The sequence below is a fragment of the Staurois parvus genome, unplaced genomic scaffold (assembly GCF_062004578.1).
Source record: "Staurois parvus isolate SC_StPar_1 unplaced genomic scaffold, SC_StPar_1.0 ptg000155l, whole genome shotgun sequence".
Lineage (NCBI taxonomy): Eukaryota > Metazoa > Chordata > Amphibia > Anura > Ranidae > Staurois > Staurois parvus.
Window position 1 is genome coordinate 14,508,916 of NW_028317951.1, and position 17,179 is coordinate 14,526,094.

A 17,179-nucleotide genomic window follows, 5' to 3' on the forward strand; every position below is an offset into this window, starting at 1 on the left:
CTAATAGAGATGTCACATATAAGAACTGGTAAGCTGCAATATAATAAATGTTTGCTTTTAGGTTTAAGATTGCTTTAAGGGGTTTTAGGCCACATTTACAGTATATGTGGTGGATATGGCTGCCATACCTAGACAGAGGTGCCTGCATTCAGTGATGCTATTGTGTATGAATGTATTCCCACTTTTATGTAAGTGTATTCACTTTTCAGCATATGGTTTGTTCTCTAGACCCAAATGCAGCTAGTTAAATTATAACTCCACTTTTGCTGAGAAAAATACTATTAACTTTGGATGAATTGCAGTGATTTTAACAAACACTGTTACACATTCCTACCTTTTTCTGACCTGAAGGAAGGAAAAGCTATTTGTTTCACTATGTCCTTTCCAGAATGATTCCTGAATAGGAGTGTCTGATTCATTGTACCCACCTTGTGCACTGTCAGTGTTCTGATAAGGAAAGTTGCAGTGACTGCACCTTTTTAGGCCCTTATAGAGTATTTCACCAAAATGAAATTCTTATTACAGGGTATGCCTAAAATTGTACTTTTATCTTCATGCATACATCTGAGAAGATCACTGAAACAATCGCACAAGCAGGAAATGACATTTCTGGGGGGAATTCTGTATACCAACAGTATACAGAACACTTCAAGTTGCCATATTGTATTGAATTTTTGAAGCAGTTTTAGAAAATCACAACAGCAACACATTGTAAAGGAAAGGAAATTTGTAATAACATTAATTTACAAAATGGCAAGCGCAGTAATTGTACATGCTATATTATTTGTTTAAAAGAGAAATATGAGAGGAAAGAAACATGTATACTCACCTAGGTTGATGCAGCATCGACACGATGCTGCATCTGTCCCGTCCCCCCCCAACACTTCTGCACTGAGAACTGCGTGATCAAAGGCTGCTGATCGCTCAGTTCTCCCCTCTGCTCTGATCAGAGAGTGGTGACTGTCAGTCGCTGGAGCACCAGGCTGGGGAGGGAGCTGCTGGCTCAGTCTCCCACCAGCACTCCTGAGAGGGTGAGCCAGCTGCCTGTCCAGGTTTTTGGGTGGATCCCAACTATATGGTTGGGATCTTTTCAGAGCCTGGACTGACTCTGATATCAGCTAAGAGTGGGCTTTAGCCCATTGTTGGCTGAAAACAGGTTACAGGAGTGCAGAACGAACTGCAATCCTGTGATTCATAAGAGAAGTATTGCCAAAAAAGCGTTGGTTATACTTTAAATTATTTGTTTATTTATTATAGGTACCTATATAGCACCGTCAATTTACGCAGCGCTTTACATATATATGTAGTATATTGTACATTTACAATAGCCCTAACCCTCAAGGAGTGTACAATCTAAGGTCCCTAACTTACATTCATACACACACATACTAGGGCCAATTTAGACAGGATCTAATAAACCTACCAGCATGTCTTTGGAATGTGGGAGGAAACTGGAGTACCCGGAGGAAACCCACGCAGGCACAGGGAGAACATGCAAATAAATAAAATAGAAGCTCTCTTCTAACAGTTAATAACTCCATTCAGATATACCGATGGCACAAAAAATAGGTCATAATGTACTTTTGATTTTTTTTCTGCATTGCTTAGTACATGAATTATGACACATAATATACTCTATATATACATATATCTCTCTCTTTTTTTTTTTTTTCCTCCCCATCCCCTACATCTCTTCCAACATTCTGCTAAATCTGTGTTCAGTACTGCTTAGACCTGAAGAAGGGGACATTCCCCGAAAGCTTGTCCTCAAAATTGTATGTTAGTGCAAATAAAAAAAGTATCACGGACAGTACTCAATTGTTTCTGACACATAATATACAAAATGTAATATAGTCTCACTGGCATTCAAGGCTTCATTAAAGGTTACTGCCACGATGAGATGGGTTTCTAGGTCTGCACATCCAATCTAGTCATTATGAGAGGGTTACCACAGTCATTTTTTTTATTTTATTTTCTCACCTTTTCTATACATTTTAAACATTTTTTGATTCTAACATTATTATATTATGGAGACTGCAACATGAGGACCTGTAAGTATCCAGTATTTCAGATTCAGACTACAAGGTTCCACATATACCCTACATCATTTTTTTGAAAGGACTGACCCTTTAAAAGAAATAAGTATATATCAAAACAATTTATTACATAAGAAGATCCATCTTGTTATTGGTGAAGCTGCTGGTTTAACTTGTCGCAAACCAACACATGGGTGTGAATGCAAAATAAGTATCAGTATTCCTTGGCACATTGCTCTATATTCAGAACTGTTCTGCTACTTTACATTCATGCTGAGTGCAGACAAACACAAGATGAATTCAGTAGCTTGCAGTTCTGTCTGTGATCACAGGAAAGCAGATTGCTGATTCACAGTCCTATGGCATGCCAGATGTACTTACAGCATTAGTTAATATGTCTTTGAGACTTCATTGACCAGAGATGACTGCATGTTCTGTCCAAGCATCATAGACTGCATATTTTCATAGAGTCTTATTAGTACAGATACTGTTCTGTTAAGGATTGTAGCAGTGCCATATCACCCTTGCAGAATTGAGCAAATTCAGGTCTGGTCCCTGTAAGCCTGGCCATACATTATACAATTTTCTTTAGAATTTTGCTTTAGATTTACCAAAAACTATGTAATAGGGGGTCAACACATTCAATTGTATTCAATTAGGCAGGCCCTTGCACTACATAGTTGAAGGTAAATCTAAAGGAAATTGGGCAGAAATTGGACAGAAAATTGTGTAGTGTATGGCCAGCCTAAGGTTCCAGGAATAGGCAAGGCTTTTCTTGGGACACAATTGTCATGTGTCAACACAAAACCAAATTCCAATTGCTTTTCAACCCAACAATAACAGAACGAACAAACATTTCTAATCCCACAGTCACTGTGATAAGGAAAAATGTTCAGTTCATAAAACTGGTCACTTTTCAGTCTGTGAGCTACTCCCTAGCTGTCCTTCGTAGTGTTCGCTCTGCTAGGTCTAACAGAAATACAGGGCTATTCAGGGCCACCTTTTCAGTACTGTAACTGCCCAAAGCCCAAGCAGATCCATCCTATCTGCTTATTGTGTGTACAGATGGTGGGTTAAAAACTCTGCTACACCATCCACCTGATCCACTACAGCACTTCACAAGACCTTTAGTATTTCTCTAATGGTTGTAGCATACGCCTCAGACGATTTCACCCATGAGACTTGGGGGCTCAGGTGTTCCATTTGAGGAGTCCTGTACTCTCTGTATGCCAAGAGAGTAGACCTCTTCCCACTCTTCCCACTAGCCCCCACCAAACACTTGACCAATATAGGTCTACACCTGATACGTGTGTTCAGGATCCGATGTATTCACACTGTGATAGCATATTGGGTTTCAAATGCCACTTTATGCATTGATGTACATCCTCAGATCCAGTCAGATGGTGTCCTGCTTGACACCATTCATAGACAGCTTAACTCTTCAATAAGACACAGAAGTTGAATCCAACACAATTACTTCAGCTAACTGCAGTACAGGGGATGTTTTTCCAATCTTTTGAAGTGTATTTATGTATTATTTTATTTCTTTATTGCAGGTACAGTACTTGTATAGCGTCATCAATTTACGCAGCACTTTACATATATATTGTACATTCACATCAGTCCCTAACCCTCAAAGGGTGTACAATCTAAGATCTCTAACTTACATTCATACATACACATACTAGGGCCAATTTAGACAGGATCCAATTAACCTACCAGCATGTCTTTAGAGTGTGGGAGGAAACCGGAGTACCCAGAGGAAACCCACGCAAGCACAGGGAGAACATGCAAACTCCAGGCAGGTGGTGCCGTGGTTGGGATTCATTAATACATACATACATATTTAGACAGGATGAGAGAAAGAGAGAAGCGCCTCTAAGTGCAATATGTCTCTTTATTTAAGTATATGTGTAGGAATACTCACATAGATAGGATGTATATAGGCATAAAAACCATGATAAAACAGTAGGGTGGTCTCCAGGGTGAAAAGCCGTCATCTGCTGCGGTGTGGAGTGGTCAGCTTGCTGCTGGAGCAGCGTGGTAGCTGGAGGTGAGGCCGGCCGGCGTGCACGTCCTCCCTCTGAGCTTGGTGGAACGCATGCTGGAACGCAGCGGCGGCATGGCCATGATGACGTCAGATACCCCCCCTCATTCCTTCAATTTAGACAGGAGACAATTATCCTACCAGCATGGCTTTGGAGTGTGGGAGGAAATCAGAGTACCCAGAGGAAACCCACGCAGGCTCAGGAAGAACATGCAAACTTCAGGCAGGTAGTGCCGTGGTTGGGATTCGAATCGAAGACCCTAGTGCTGCTAGGTCGGAAGTGCTAACCACTTAGCCACCACATGTAGGAAGCCAATGACTTTACTGAGCCCTGTCTCTGGGAATAACTAACTGACTGAGAGAACATGGAAGAAATAGGGAGAGTCTAGCTAGGACTAAGCAACTAGCACTAAACAGAAGGGGAGGACAGAGAAAGATACCAAAATCACATTAGTAAACAATTTGCAGCAGCCCAAAACTGCCACGTGATATCACCATACTACAGAAAAAAAGATAACCTCATGCAGTTCAATACAGGGCATAACAATTACATGAAAGTGCGGCGGAACACTGTGTATGGACTCACGTTACACGCTGTCAGTTTGGAGAAGAGGTATCCCCTTTAAATAACACCACTCCAGCCAGTAGCCAAATCCAACTTCTTTACTACTACTTCCACACCATGGCAAGTATTTATTGTTATCAGGAACCCCTCTGTCACAGATCAATATACATATCGTACCTACTAGCGTCACAGATCTTGTTAACAATATCAGTAGTGCATTCAACCAAATTCCAAGAAAAGGCCTTTCTAGCATGAGTCCATATGGGGAAAATGGATTATTATTATTATTATTATTATACAGTATTTATAAAGCGCCAATAGTTCGCTCAGCGCTGTACATTATAAAGGGGGACAGAGCATGTGACAGAACAATACCAATACAATGCAAAACATGAGGGGATCGAGGGCCCTGCTCTTTCAAGCTTACAATCTAGGAGGGAGGGGATGGTGGCACAGGAGGAGATAGCTGTGGGGGATGGAGTGGTAGGAAGAGTGGAGGAGGTCGGCAAGTTAGCAGGGGGCGGGGTAGGCTTCCCTGAAGAGATGGGTTTTCAGGGTGCGCCTAAAGTAGAGGAGAGTAGGTGATAATCTGATGGGTTGGGGCAGGGAGTTCCAGAGGATGGGTGACACCCTGGAGAAGTCCTGGAGGCAGGCATGGGAGGAGGAGACCAGGGAACTAGAGAGAAGGAGGTCTTGTGAGGAGCGGAGTGTGCGTGCTGGGCGGTACTTGGATATTAGGTCAGTGATGTAGTTCGGGGCAGTATGGTGGACAGCTTTGTACGTCAGCGTTAGGATTTTGAATTTGATCTGTTGCGCAATCGGAAGCCAGTGGAGGGATTGGCAGAGGGGGGTGGCGGAAACGGAGCGGTTGGAAAGGTGAATGAGTCTGGCAGCCGTATTCAGGATGGACTGAAGCGGGGATAGCCAGCGGCGAGGCAGGCCAGTGAGGAGGGAGTTGCAGTAGTCTAGTCGTGATATGATGAGGGAGTGGATGAGCTGTTTAGTGGTTTCTGGAGTTAGGAACGTGCGGATTTTGGCGATGTTGCGGAGGTGGAGTCTGCACGAGTTTGTTAAAGAGTGGACTTGGGGCTGGAAGGATAGGTTGGAGTCCAAAATGACACCAAGTACTCTGGCCTGTGGGGCGGGTTTGATGGTGGCGTTGTTGGACATGATGGAGAAGTCAATGGGGGGTGGTGTCCGGGCTGGAGGGAAGACAAGAAACTCGGTTTTGGAGAGGTTCAGTTTAAGGAAGTGGAGCGACATCCAGTCTGATATGTCGCTCAACAGGTGTGTGATTCGGGCGGAGACCGAGGGGGTGAGGTGGGGGGTTGAGAGATAGATTTGTGTGTCGTCGGCATAGAGGTGGTAGTTGAAGCCGTGAGAGTGTATGAGTTGGCCAAGGGAGGAGGTGTAGATGGAGAAGAGAAGGGGCCCGAGGACAGAGCCTTGAGGGACCCCAACAGAGAGGGGGAGTGAGAGGGAGGTGGTGGCATTATAGGTAACGCTGAAAGAGCGTTGTGACAGGTAGGATGAGAGCCAGGAGAGAGCAGAATCTCTGAGGCCGAGGGAGTGTAGTTTTTTGAGGAGGAGGGGGTGGTCGACTGTGTCAAAGGCCGCAGAGAGGTCAAGGAGTAGGAGCACTGAATAGTGGCCATTAGCTTTGGCGGTTAGCAGGTCGTTGGAGAGTTTGAGTAAGGCAGTTTCGGTGGAGTGTAGGGGACGGAAGCTGGACTGTAGGGGATTGAGGAGGTTGTTGTCGTTGAGGTGAGAGCATAGGCGGGCGTAGACTAGGCGCTCGAGGAGTTTAGATGTAAATGGGAGCAGGGAGATGGGTCTGAGGTTGTTCGGGTCATTGGGGTCCAGGGAGGGCTTTTTAAATATGGGGGTGATGTGTGCATGTTTCAGAGGGGAAGGGAAAGTGCCGGAGGAGAGGGAGAGATTGAAGATGTGGGTGAGGGAGCGTAGGATGGAGGGGGAGGGAGGTTGTAGGAGTTGTGAGGGGATAGGGTCAAGGGGGCAGGTGGTGAGGCGGGCATCAGAGAGGATCTTGGAGACTTCTTCGATGGTAGTAAGGTCAAAGGTGCAGAATGTTGGGGGAGCTTCAGTATGAGGAATGTAGGGTGGGGTGGGAGAGGAGGTCAGAGCAGTGGTGGGGCCGTGGGAGAGGGGTGTAGAGGGGGTAGCTGAGTGAGGGGGAAGGGGGTTGGAGGGAGTTTGAGCAGCGACGAAGTCCCTGTGGGTTATGTCGAGGGGGAGGGGGGATGAGGGGGTAGCTGTGTGAGAGGGGACGGGTTGAGAAGGCGTGTGAGTTGCGGCAATGTCCTTGCGAATTGTGTCAATCTTGTTTTTGAAGTGATTGGCAATCTCAAGGGCAGTGAGTGAGGTGCTGGGTGGAGGTGGGGGTGGCGAGAGTAGAGAGTTGAAGGTGGAGAAGAGTCGGCGAGGATTGGAGGAGAGGGCCTTGATGAGGGTCAGGAAGTAGGCTTGTTTGGCAGTATGGAGGGAGGAGGTGTAGGTGTGGAAGGCAGGTTTGTATCGGGTGAAGGCTTGTTGGGATTTGGTTTTGCGCCATAGTCGCTCCAGGGCACGACTGTGTCGTTTGAGGGTTTTGGTGTGATCAGTCTGCCAGGGCTGGAGCGGTCGGGGTCTGATGTTGCGTGTGGTTAAAGGCGCTAGTGAGTCAAGGGCTGTTGACAGCACATTGTTGTAGGCGGTCATAGCCAAGTCGGGGCAGGACAGGGGGAGGATGCGGTCATGGAGTTGATCAACTGCGGAGTGGAGGGAGGCAGGGTTAAGGTTGCGGAGGTTACGGCTGGTAGAAGTGTGACATTTGGAGGGGTAGGCGTTGGAGGATGAGGAGATAGAGAAGGTAATCAGGTTGTGGTCAGAGAGAGGGAAGGGGGTGTTAGTGAGGTTGTGGGAAGCGCAGCGGTTGGAGAAGACAAGATCTAGGATATTACCGTCGGAGTGGGTGGTGGATTGTATGCACTGTGCAAGTGGAAAGGAGGAGGTTAAGTGGAGGAGACGGGCTGTGTCCGGGTTGTCGAGGTTGACAGGGATGTTGAAATCCCCAAGGATGATAGTGGGTAGCTCAGAGGAGAGGAAGAAGGGTAGCCAGGAGGAGAAGTCTTCCAGGAAGCGGGGTATGGATCCAGGAGGCCGGTATATCACAGCAATCTTCAGGGGGGTTGGGGAGAATAGTCGGACGCAGTGGGCCTCGAAGGAGGAGAAGGATAGGGAGGGGGGGTTTGGGAGGACTCGGAAGGTGCTCAGCGGTGACAGGAGCAGGCCAACCCCACCACCTTTACGACCGTTGGGCCTGGGTGAGTGGGTCCAGGTGAGACCACCGTAGGAGAGTGCAGCAGGGGAGGTAGAGTCAGTGGGCTGGATCCAGGTTTCCGTAATCGCCAGGAGGTTGAGGGAGCGGGAAACAAAGAGGTCGTGGATGGCGGTAAGCTTGTTGCACACCGATCGGGCGTTCAGGAGTGCACATGAAAACGGGGGGGAGATTTTAGGGAGCAGGGGGACAGATACTAAGTTGCGGGGTTGCGGCAGGACGTGGAGGCGGGAGGGTTTTGTGCGGGTGAGGGAGGTGGTGGAGGGCCAGGATTCGGGGAGATGTCCCCCGCGGTTATGAGGAGGAGAAGGGTGACCTGGTTTCTCCATCTCAGTACTCCATACTGTTAACTCAGGCTTCACAACACTTCACAACAACCCAACCCCAAGCTTCACCCATCCTATACAAAGGCAAATCTACCAGACTGGGCAGAACTGTACTGTATGTTCCATACCAACTGTGTACGAAACTCAATGCAATGCCATATTGCATTAAATTTCAAAGAAAACTACAGTTCTGTAGAATGAAAAGGTAAAGGACATTTTATGATAACAATAAATTGCAATATGGATTGTATAGCAACTGCATATGCTATAAAAAAAAATTTTGTTGCTATATTTTTTCCCACAAAAGTGGAGTTACCCTTTAAGAACTTCTATATTTCCTTAGGTAATTTTGCAGATGACTACCTTATTCTGAGAGGGTAAATTATGAAATTTGATACTATAAAGTTAATTACCAAAGTGCTATAATGTTTGTTTGTTTTTTTTTAATGAAGTAGGTGCAGTCTTCAGTACTCATAATGCAGCTCCTTGAAAAATAAGGCACCATTCACTTAAAGTCACAGCGACTTTGAAAAGGTTCCTGCACTACTTTGATGTGAGTGCTAAAGTTAGATCATAGTCGCACTAAGACTTTGGAGTTGCACAACTGTGAATGGAGACTAATTCTGCATACTTCAGCCCATTGTTTTATTTTACTCTGACATGCGTTAGATTGTGTATAAAATATTTAAAGCACAGGAAGCATACTTAAGTGCCGGGTCACTTATATGCGGATTGGATGCGGTTCAAACCGCATCCAATCCGCATGACATGGCTTTCTATGGTGCCTGTTCACATACGTCCTGTGCACTGGCGGTGCGGATTCAGTGCGGATTGAAAAAGAGTCCTGTATGATTTCTGAACAATGCAGTCCGGTTCAGGTGTGGATTACAGGCTATTGACTTCTATGGGAACTGTTTATAAACCGCACATGTGTCACAGGATAAAATCCTGAGCTAATCCTGTGCCGAAACTAAAGTAAACCTGACCTGAACCGTTGAACAACTACTGTGTCAATTATCTGTGAAACCTGAGCTTCAATCCGCACCACACATGTGTGAATCAGTTCTCAAGCAGAACTACAATGCATCTGAGCACAAACCAAAAATTTTATTTCATGCATTTGTAATATTCAAAGCAAACTCACCCATTCATCTGTGTCTCCATGCTTTATTTTGCTGAGAAATCACTTTGAAAAATATCCCCTAGCAATTCTGGCTGTGGCCATCTTGAGTAAGGGCAGATGACACATGTAGAATTTACTTACTGGAATCCATCTGCCCTTAGATCAGGCATGCAGGCAGGGTGTGCTTAGTTGAGAAAACCCTTCCTCCCCTCCTGACTGTAAACGAACTGGACCCCGACTGCACTAGGGTATTTCCATTAGACTCCTGCTTCCCTGTCCGAACACAGATCCACGGACACCACCACTGACCATACAAGACGAAACAGCACCAGACTTGTATGAAAGACAGGAAATAGACTGCTTTATTTTAACACAGATACAAGATATATACACAGGATGGGGAAATACACCCAGTGTTATGATCCGCCAGGTGGTGCCTCAGGCTGCCAACTGACAGACCTACTCAGAGCGTGGGGTCTAAGCCCGGGCTGTGCTTTCACCAGGGCCCCTGATGGTGGGGATGGACTTGAAACAGTCCCGGGCCAGGTCACGACCTCCGAGCAGGCCCACCAGTGGCTGAGGAGACCTCCGGGGACAGGTACCGGGAGAGCCAGATGTGAAGAGAATGGCGGCCCCAGCAGGGTAGTAACGGATCGTGGGCCCGTGAGGGTAAGCGGGGTACAGAATCGGTGGGAAAAGAGTAGTCGGGTCACACGCAGGATCAGCAGGGTAAGTCAGTCCGTAGAATGGTCAGGGCAATCCGGGTCAATCACAGGAGCAGGCAGAGTAGTCAGGACAATCCGGGTCAATCACAGGAGCAGGCAGCGTAGTCAGGGCAATCCGGGTCAATCACAGGGGCAGGCAGCGTAGTCAGGGTCAATCAGGGTCACTAGACGGGTGCAGGAACTCAGAATCACAGAAAGACCTTGCGGCAATCTGTGACAGTGCAGGGCATCTTTAAATAGTGCGCCCTGCACTGTCATTGGCCGGCTAGGACGCGCCCCCGGCTGTCATTGGACGCCTGAGGCGCGCCCGCGGCTCCTACTGCACATGCGCGGCGTCCTGTCAGCCGCGGCTCGCCGGGACCTAGTGCCTGTGTCCCGGCGCGATCTGCCGCCAGTGCGCATGCACGGCGGACGGCGCCGCGATCCGGGACTACGGAGCCGCGATCCCTGACATGGCCCCCCCCAATGGGCACCCTCCGGGAGCCCCACTGATCTCTCCACCGCGGGTGACTACGACAAAACTCTCGGATGAGCCTGGGTGCGTGAATGTTCTGGGCGGGTTCCCATGAGTTCTCCTCAGGGCCATAACCCTTCCATTTTATCAGGAACTGTGTCTGGCCCCCCCTCTTTCGGCAACTGAGGATAGTTTCCACTTCATATTCCTCCTGGTCACCTATGGTGACTGCCTCGGGAGGTCCGGATTCACGGTCCGGGAAGGGATCCGGTCTGGATGGCTTCAGGAGAGACACATGGAACACAGGATGTATCTTGAAGGTCCGTGGAAGCTCGAGTTCGTAGGCCACCTCGTTGACTACTCGTTTTACCGGAAATGGGCCAATGTACTTGGGTCCCAGCTTCCTTGAAGGGCACAGCATCTTCAAGTTGGTCGTTGCCAGCCAAACCTGATCCCCTGGTTGAAGCAGTAACTCTCCTCTTCTCTTTCTGTCGAACGCCCTTTTACTGTCCTCTTGGGCTTTAGCGATGGCTTCCTGAATCATTTTGTTATTGACAGAAAAGAAGTTCAAGATGTCTTGAGACGCCGGTACCGGATTTTCAGGCATCAGATCAGGGAGGAATGTGGGATGATACCCGTAATTGGAAAAGAACGGAGATTGACCCGTAGCTGAGTGACTCGAGTTGTTGTACGAGAATTCTGTGGAAGGCAACAACGTCAGCCAGTCATCCTGAAGGTAGGATGTGTAGCATCGTAAGTACTGTTCCAGCGTTTGGTTGGTCCTCTCGGTTTGGCCGTTGGTCTGTGGATGGTAGGCGGATGAAAGCAACAGCTTGATTCCCAGCGCTTTACACAAGGCGTTCCAGAACCTGGAGGTGAATTGGACCCCCCGATCTGACACTATATCTTCGGGAACCCCATGAAGCCTCACTACTTCCTTAATGAAGATCCGTGCCGTTTCCGGTGCCGATAGGGTCTTCTCCAGGGGCACGAAATGTGCCATCTTTGAGAAACGGTTGACGATCACCATTATTGCTGTGTAGCCTTGGGATGGTGGGAGTTCGACTACGAAATCCATGACTATCATTTGCCAGGCCCGCTTGGGTATGGGTAATGGACGTAACAATCCCCATGCCCTGCTCCTGGAGGGCTTGTTCCTTTGACAGGGGGACACGTCTGGACGTAACGCTCACAATCCTTGATCATGTCCGGCCACCAGAACGAGCGCCGTAGTAGTTCCAGAGTTTTCGTAACCCCGAAGTGACCCGCCATTGGATGGTCGTGGCAGTGCCCTAGGACCAAGTATCGCACTTCTTCTGGGACCATGATCCGGTCTTCCTTCCAAAACAGCCCACCGTGGCTCTGGAGGGGTGACCCAGACGGAACTGGTAGTCCTACAGAAGCATCGAGAAGCCGGGAGCGAAGTTCCGTTTGTAGAGCGAGGAAGCTTCCAGAAGGTAAGATGGTGTCAGGTACCACGGCGTCGTCGGGGTCCTCAAACATGCGGGACAGAGCGTCTGGTTTTGTATTCTTAGTACCGGGTCGGTACGTTATATGGAATGTGAATCGAGAAAAGAAAAGAGCCCATCTCGCCTGGCGAGGTCTCAGTCGTTTTGCCGTTCTTAAATATTCAAGGTTTTTGTGATCTGTGAATATTAGGATTGGGTGCGTGGCTCCTTCCAGTAAATACCTCCATTCTTCTAGAGCGGCTTTAATGGCCAGGAGCTCCCGATCTCCAATGTCATAGTTACGTTCCGCCGGTGTCAACTTCCTGGAGAAGAACGCCACAGGGTGCAGTAGTTCCTTGGTACCATTCCTTTGGGACAGAACCGCTCCTACCGCGTTTTCGGAGGCGTCCACTTCCAAAACATATGGGAGAGAAGAATCCGGATGGCAGAGAATGGGAGCAGAGGTGAACAATTTCTTGAGCTTTTCGAATGCAGTCTGAGCTTCGGGAGTCCACTTAAAGCGGACCCCTTGTTTCGTCAGTTGCGTGATCGGGGAGACCAGACCGGAGAAGTTCCTAACAAACTTTCTATAAAAGTTAGAAAAGCCGATGAAACGCTGTACCCCCTTTTTGTCGGCGGGTATTGGCCAATCTAAGATCGCGGTGACTTTCTGGGGATCCATTGCGACCCCCGCGGAAGAGAGAACCAGTCCCAAGAACGTGATTTCGCGCTGTTCGAAACAGCACTTTTCTGCCTTAGCGTATAGCCCGTGTTGACGCAACCGTTCTAATACCCGTAACGCGTGACCTTGATGAATCTCCAGTGAGGGGGAAAAAATTAGGATGTCATCCAAATAAACCACCACGAAAATATCGAGGAAATCACGAAAAACATCGTTGATAAAGTGCTGAAAGGTTGCCGGTGCATTACAGAGCCCGAACGGCATCACCAAATACTCATAGTGACCGAATCTCGTACGGAACGCCGTCTTCCACTCATCCCCCTCCCTGATACGAACAAGGTTATAGGCCCCCCGCAGGTCTAATTTAGTAAATATCATTGCCGATCTCAGTCTCTGGAGGAGCTCGGGGACTATGGGTAAGGGATAACGATTCTTTACCGTTATTTTGTTCAGATCACGGTAGTCTATGCAGGGCAGTAACGATTTGTCCTTCTTCTCTACGAAGAACAACCCGGCCCCGGCTGGGGATGTGGATGGACGAATAAATCCCTTCCGAAGGTTTTCGTCAATATATTCCCTCAGTACTCCAGATTCCGTTTCAGACAAGGGAAAGATACGGCCGAATGAGATTTCAGATCCGGGTAGGAGGTCTGTGGGGCAATCGTAGGAACGGTGCGGAGGAAGAATGTCAGCTCCTCGCTTACTGAAAACGTCTAAGAAGTCATGGTAGGCCGGAGGAATAACCTGGGATAGATTGGTGTCGCCATCCAAGCACAGGAGGAACCGGGGAACCACGGATCCTGTGACGTGGCAGTGACTCAAACAATAACGTGACCGAAATTGAATTGTTCCCTTTTCCCAGTCAATCTGGGGGTTATGGGCCCTCAGCCAAGGGAGCCCCAGAATGACTGGAAAAAGGGGAGATGCGATGGCACCCAAACGGAGGAACTCCTGGTGATGGTCTGCCATTGTGGTGAAAATGGGTGGTGTCTCCTGGTCCACCACCCCTGATTTTATACTGGACCCATCTGCCAAGAAGATGTTGAACCCCCTTTCTTTGGTCTGGAGAGGGATTTTTTGCCGGTAGGCAAAAGTCAGATCGATAAAACAACTACAGGCTCCTGAGTCAACGATTGCGGTCACTGACAATGTTCCTCCGAGGAGCTGTAAAGACACAGGAATGGCCAGGTAACTTGACTGATCATCCCTTCCTGCAGGTAAAGTAAAAGAAACGGGAGTGGACTTACTCATTTTTGCAGGACAGGAGCGCACCTGGTGACCAGCTTCCCCGCAGTACAGACATAGGTTCTGTGATCGTCTCCTCTGACGTTCCTCGACCGATAAGTGGGAACGGGCCAGTCCCAGTTGCATGGGTTCCGGGTTGTCCCCTGTTTCCGTGCTTCGCGGATGGTTCCCTGGGGCTGGAGCTGTGTCTCTCGATGGAATCCATGCCACCCTTTGACCCTGGCTGCTCCTTTCCAGCCGACGTTCCCTTAGTCTACGGTCAATTTGAATGGCCAACTCAATCAGTTTTTCCAGGGAGTCAGGTAGGCCTACTCGTGCTAGTTCGTCTTTGAGAGACTCAGACAGTCCGATGCGGAACTGGTGACATAAGGCCGCATCGTTCCATCTGGTGTCTCCCATGCAACGCCTAAAATCGGACGCGTATTCTTCGGCTGTCCGGCGGCCCTGCCGTAGAGAGTATAGGGTAGCCTCTGCGGAAGCAGCCCGCTGAGGGTCGTCATACAAAACGGCCATGGCCTGAAAGAACTCGGTCACGGAGTCAAGATGGGGGTCGTGCTTCTCCATCAGACGGTGAGCCCAATCCTGGGGCTCATCCTGAAGGAGAGAGACTATAAACCCCACCTTGACGGTCTCGGTGGTAAACGTGCGGGGCTGCAAGTCGAAGTACAGGGTGCAAGCGTTCCGGAAGGCTCGGAAGCGGCTCCGGTCACCACGGAATCGTTCCGGCAGGGGAACGCGGGGTTCAGATGCTAGGGGTGTGGCAACCGCTCCGGATACCGGGGTAGCGGGAGGTTCTGCAGATGGAGGACTCTAAGCAGGGGGAGTCAGGGGGGCTAATGACTCCATGCGGTCCTCCAGTCGGGCGCAGCGACTGTGGAAATTCTGGAAAGCCTGGGTCAAAGTTGCCAGGTGCTGGCAAATATCCTCTAGGGACGCCGGTCCACTTCCTGGCTCTGTCATGGCCGCAAGGTACTGTTATGATCCGCCAGGTGGTGCCTCAGGCTGCCAACTGACAGACCTACTCAGAGCGTGGGGTCTAAGCCCGGCTGTGCTTTCACCAGGGCCCCTGATGGTGGGGATGGACTTGAAACAGTCCCGGGCCAGGTCACGACCTCCGAGCAGGCCCACCAGTGGCTGAGGAGACCTCCGGGGACAGGTACCGGGAGAGCCAGATGTGAAGAGGATGGCGGCCCCAGCAGGGTAGTAACGGATCGTGGGCCCGTGAGGGTAAGCGGGGTACAGAATTGGTGGGCAAAGAGTAGTCGGGTCACACGCAGGATCAGCAGGGTAAGTCAGTCCGTAGAATGGTCAGGGCAATCCGGGTCAATCACAGGAGCAGGCAGAGTAGTCAGGACAATCCGGGTCAATCACAGGAGCAGGCAGCGTAGTCAGGGCAATCCGGGTCAATCACAGGGGCAGGCAGCGTAGTCAGGGTCAATCAGGGTCACTAGACGGGTGCAGGAACTCAGAATCACAGAAAGACCTTGCGGCAATCTGTGACAGTGCAGGGCATCTTTAAATAGTGCGCCCTGCACTGTCATTGGCCGGCTAGGACGCGCCCCCGGCTGTCATTGGACGCCTGAGGCGCGCCCGCGGTTCCTACTGCGCATGCGCGGCGTCCTGTCAGCCGCGGCTCGCCGGGACCTAGTGCCTGTGTCCCGGCGCGATCTGCCGCCAGTGCGCATGCGCGGGGGACGGCGCCGCGATCCGGGACTACGGAGCCGCGATCCCTGATACCCAGTAACAGGAAACACATCAGCAGGCCGTCCCATCAGGGGGAAGGGCTGCTGGAAACATTACATCCCATAATAGTTTGCTAGAACAATGGGAGGCAGCTGCATGGCAGTGAACAATGGGATACACCAGGTGGCAATAGACAATACACAAACCCATACATCCCATAATAGTTTGCTCTCAAGCAAGACACATAATAGAACAGTGGGACAACCACCTGGCATTAAACAATAAACAACCCCCCACCCCAATATTAGAACATTCCACCCTGTACCCCTAAGAGGCACAGGGTGACTTATAAATAAGAGGGAGCTGGGGAGCTGACACAGGGGTCTTCCCACCCCTCAAAAGGGGGCTGTGTTCCATGGGCCTCCCACCCAAAGTCACTCCCGTCACAATGACGATTTCTGGGATGTAAGACATCATTTGCCTAGACCTGGAAACCCGGAAGTTACTTAAGAAATGTAAAAAAAAAGTTTAAAACACGTAAATATGATACATTTTACTATCTATTTACTAATTCTGACAGCATAAGGATTAAAAATAGTCAGTGTTGATTGAGAGAGAGTGAAGTTCCGTTTTAAAGGCAAATTTGTCTTTATTATATTTTGTATCAAATTTAACAGTACAAAGCATGAAAATAATGATAACGTAGTCAAGTAAGTGGACAGAAAAACATCACAGGTGTGACTATAACCCATGTGGATGAATGAAAATGATTCTAAACAACAGCAGGATGGAGGGATCGATAACACATATTACGGAGATATGAAAAAACATAGATGCAAGGGGAGCATCCCCAGGCAAGATGTATGAAACAAAAATGAGATAACTCCGTATAACCAAGAGTGTAAACCCAAACAGAGAAAAAAGAGATAAGAGTCTAAAGAGAAGAGAAAAAAGAGAAGCCAATTATAAAGAGGAGAAGAAGAGAGAGGGTCGGAAGATGGATGCGGCAAAAAGCAGAGTCAAGGTAGATCCCCACCAGTATCCCATCAGAGTGACTGCGCTGCCCACACCCTGGTACGGGCCGCAGGGCCAAACCGTTGAACATGCCAGAATGAAAAAGAATCGGGGGAGAAAGGCTCTGAAGTTCTGTTTTAAATGTGTGGGGTTCAAAGGGGCTATGGTTAAAGCATATATACAGTAGATGGCATCCTGTGTCCCCACACTGTCATTTTCTGTATTTTTTGTCTCCTTCTCTGCCTCTATAGAGGCCTCCCTGTAAATTCATCCTCCATAAGGTGCTATCATCATGGAGTATCTCCTCAAACAATCCCTTCCTCATAAGATACTTCACCCAAAGCCCCCTTACAGTCCTTGACACCATTACCATTACATAACATGCGGGCAGGGCTATCCAGAAAGGAGTAAACCAGTAAAGCTGGAAGATCTACAGGGAGCTTTGAGTTTGCTTTCAGATGTTACCAATTCAGTTTCTGTTCCAGCAGTTCTCC

At 48.9% G+C, this 17,179-nt stretch overlaps 1 protein-coding gene across 1 annotated transcript in view; it reads left to right on the forward strand.

The window, feature by feature from the left end:
* The window catches only part of SAMD7 (sterile alpha motif domain containing 7), a 52,130-nt gene that overhangs the window by 20,416 nt on the left and 14,535 nt on the right, over positions 1-17,179 (forward strand). The gene's annotated exons all lie outside the window — the stretch shown is intronic.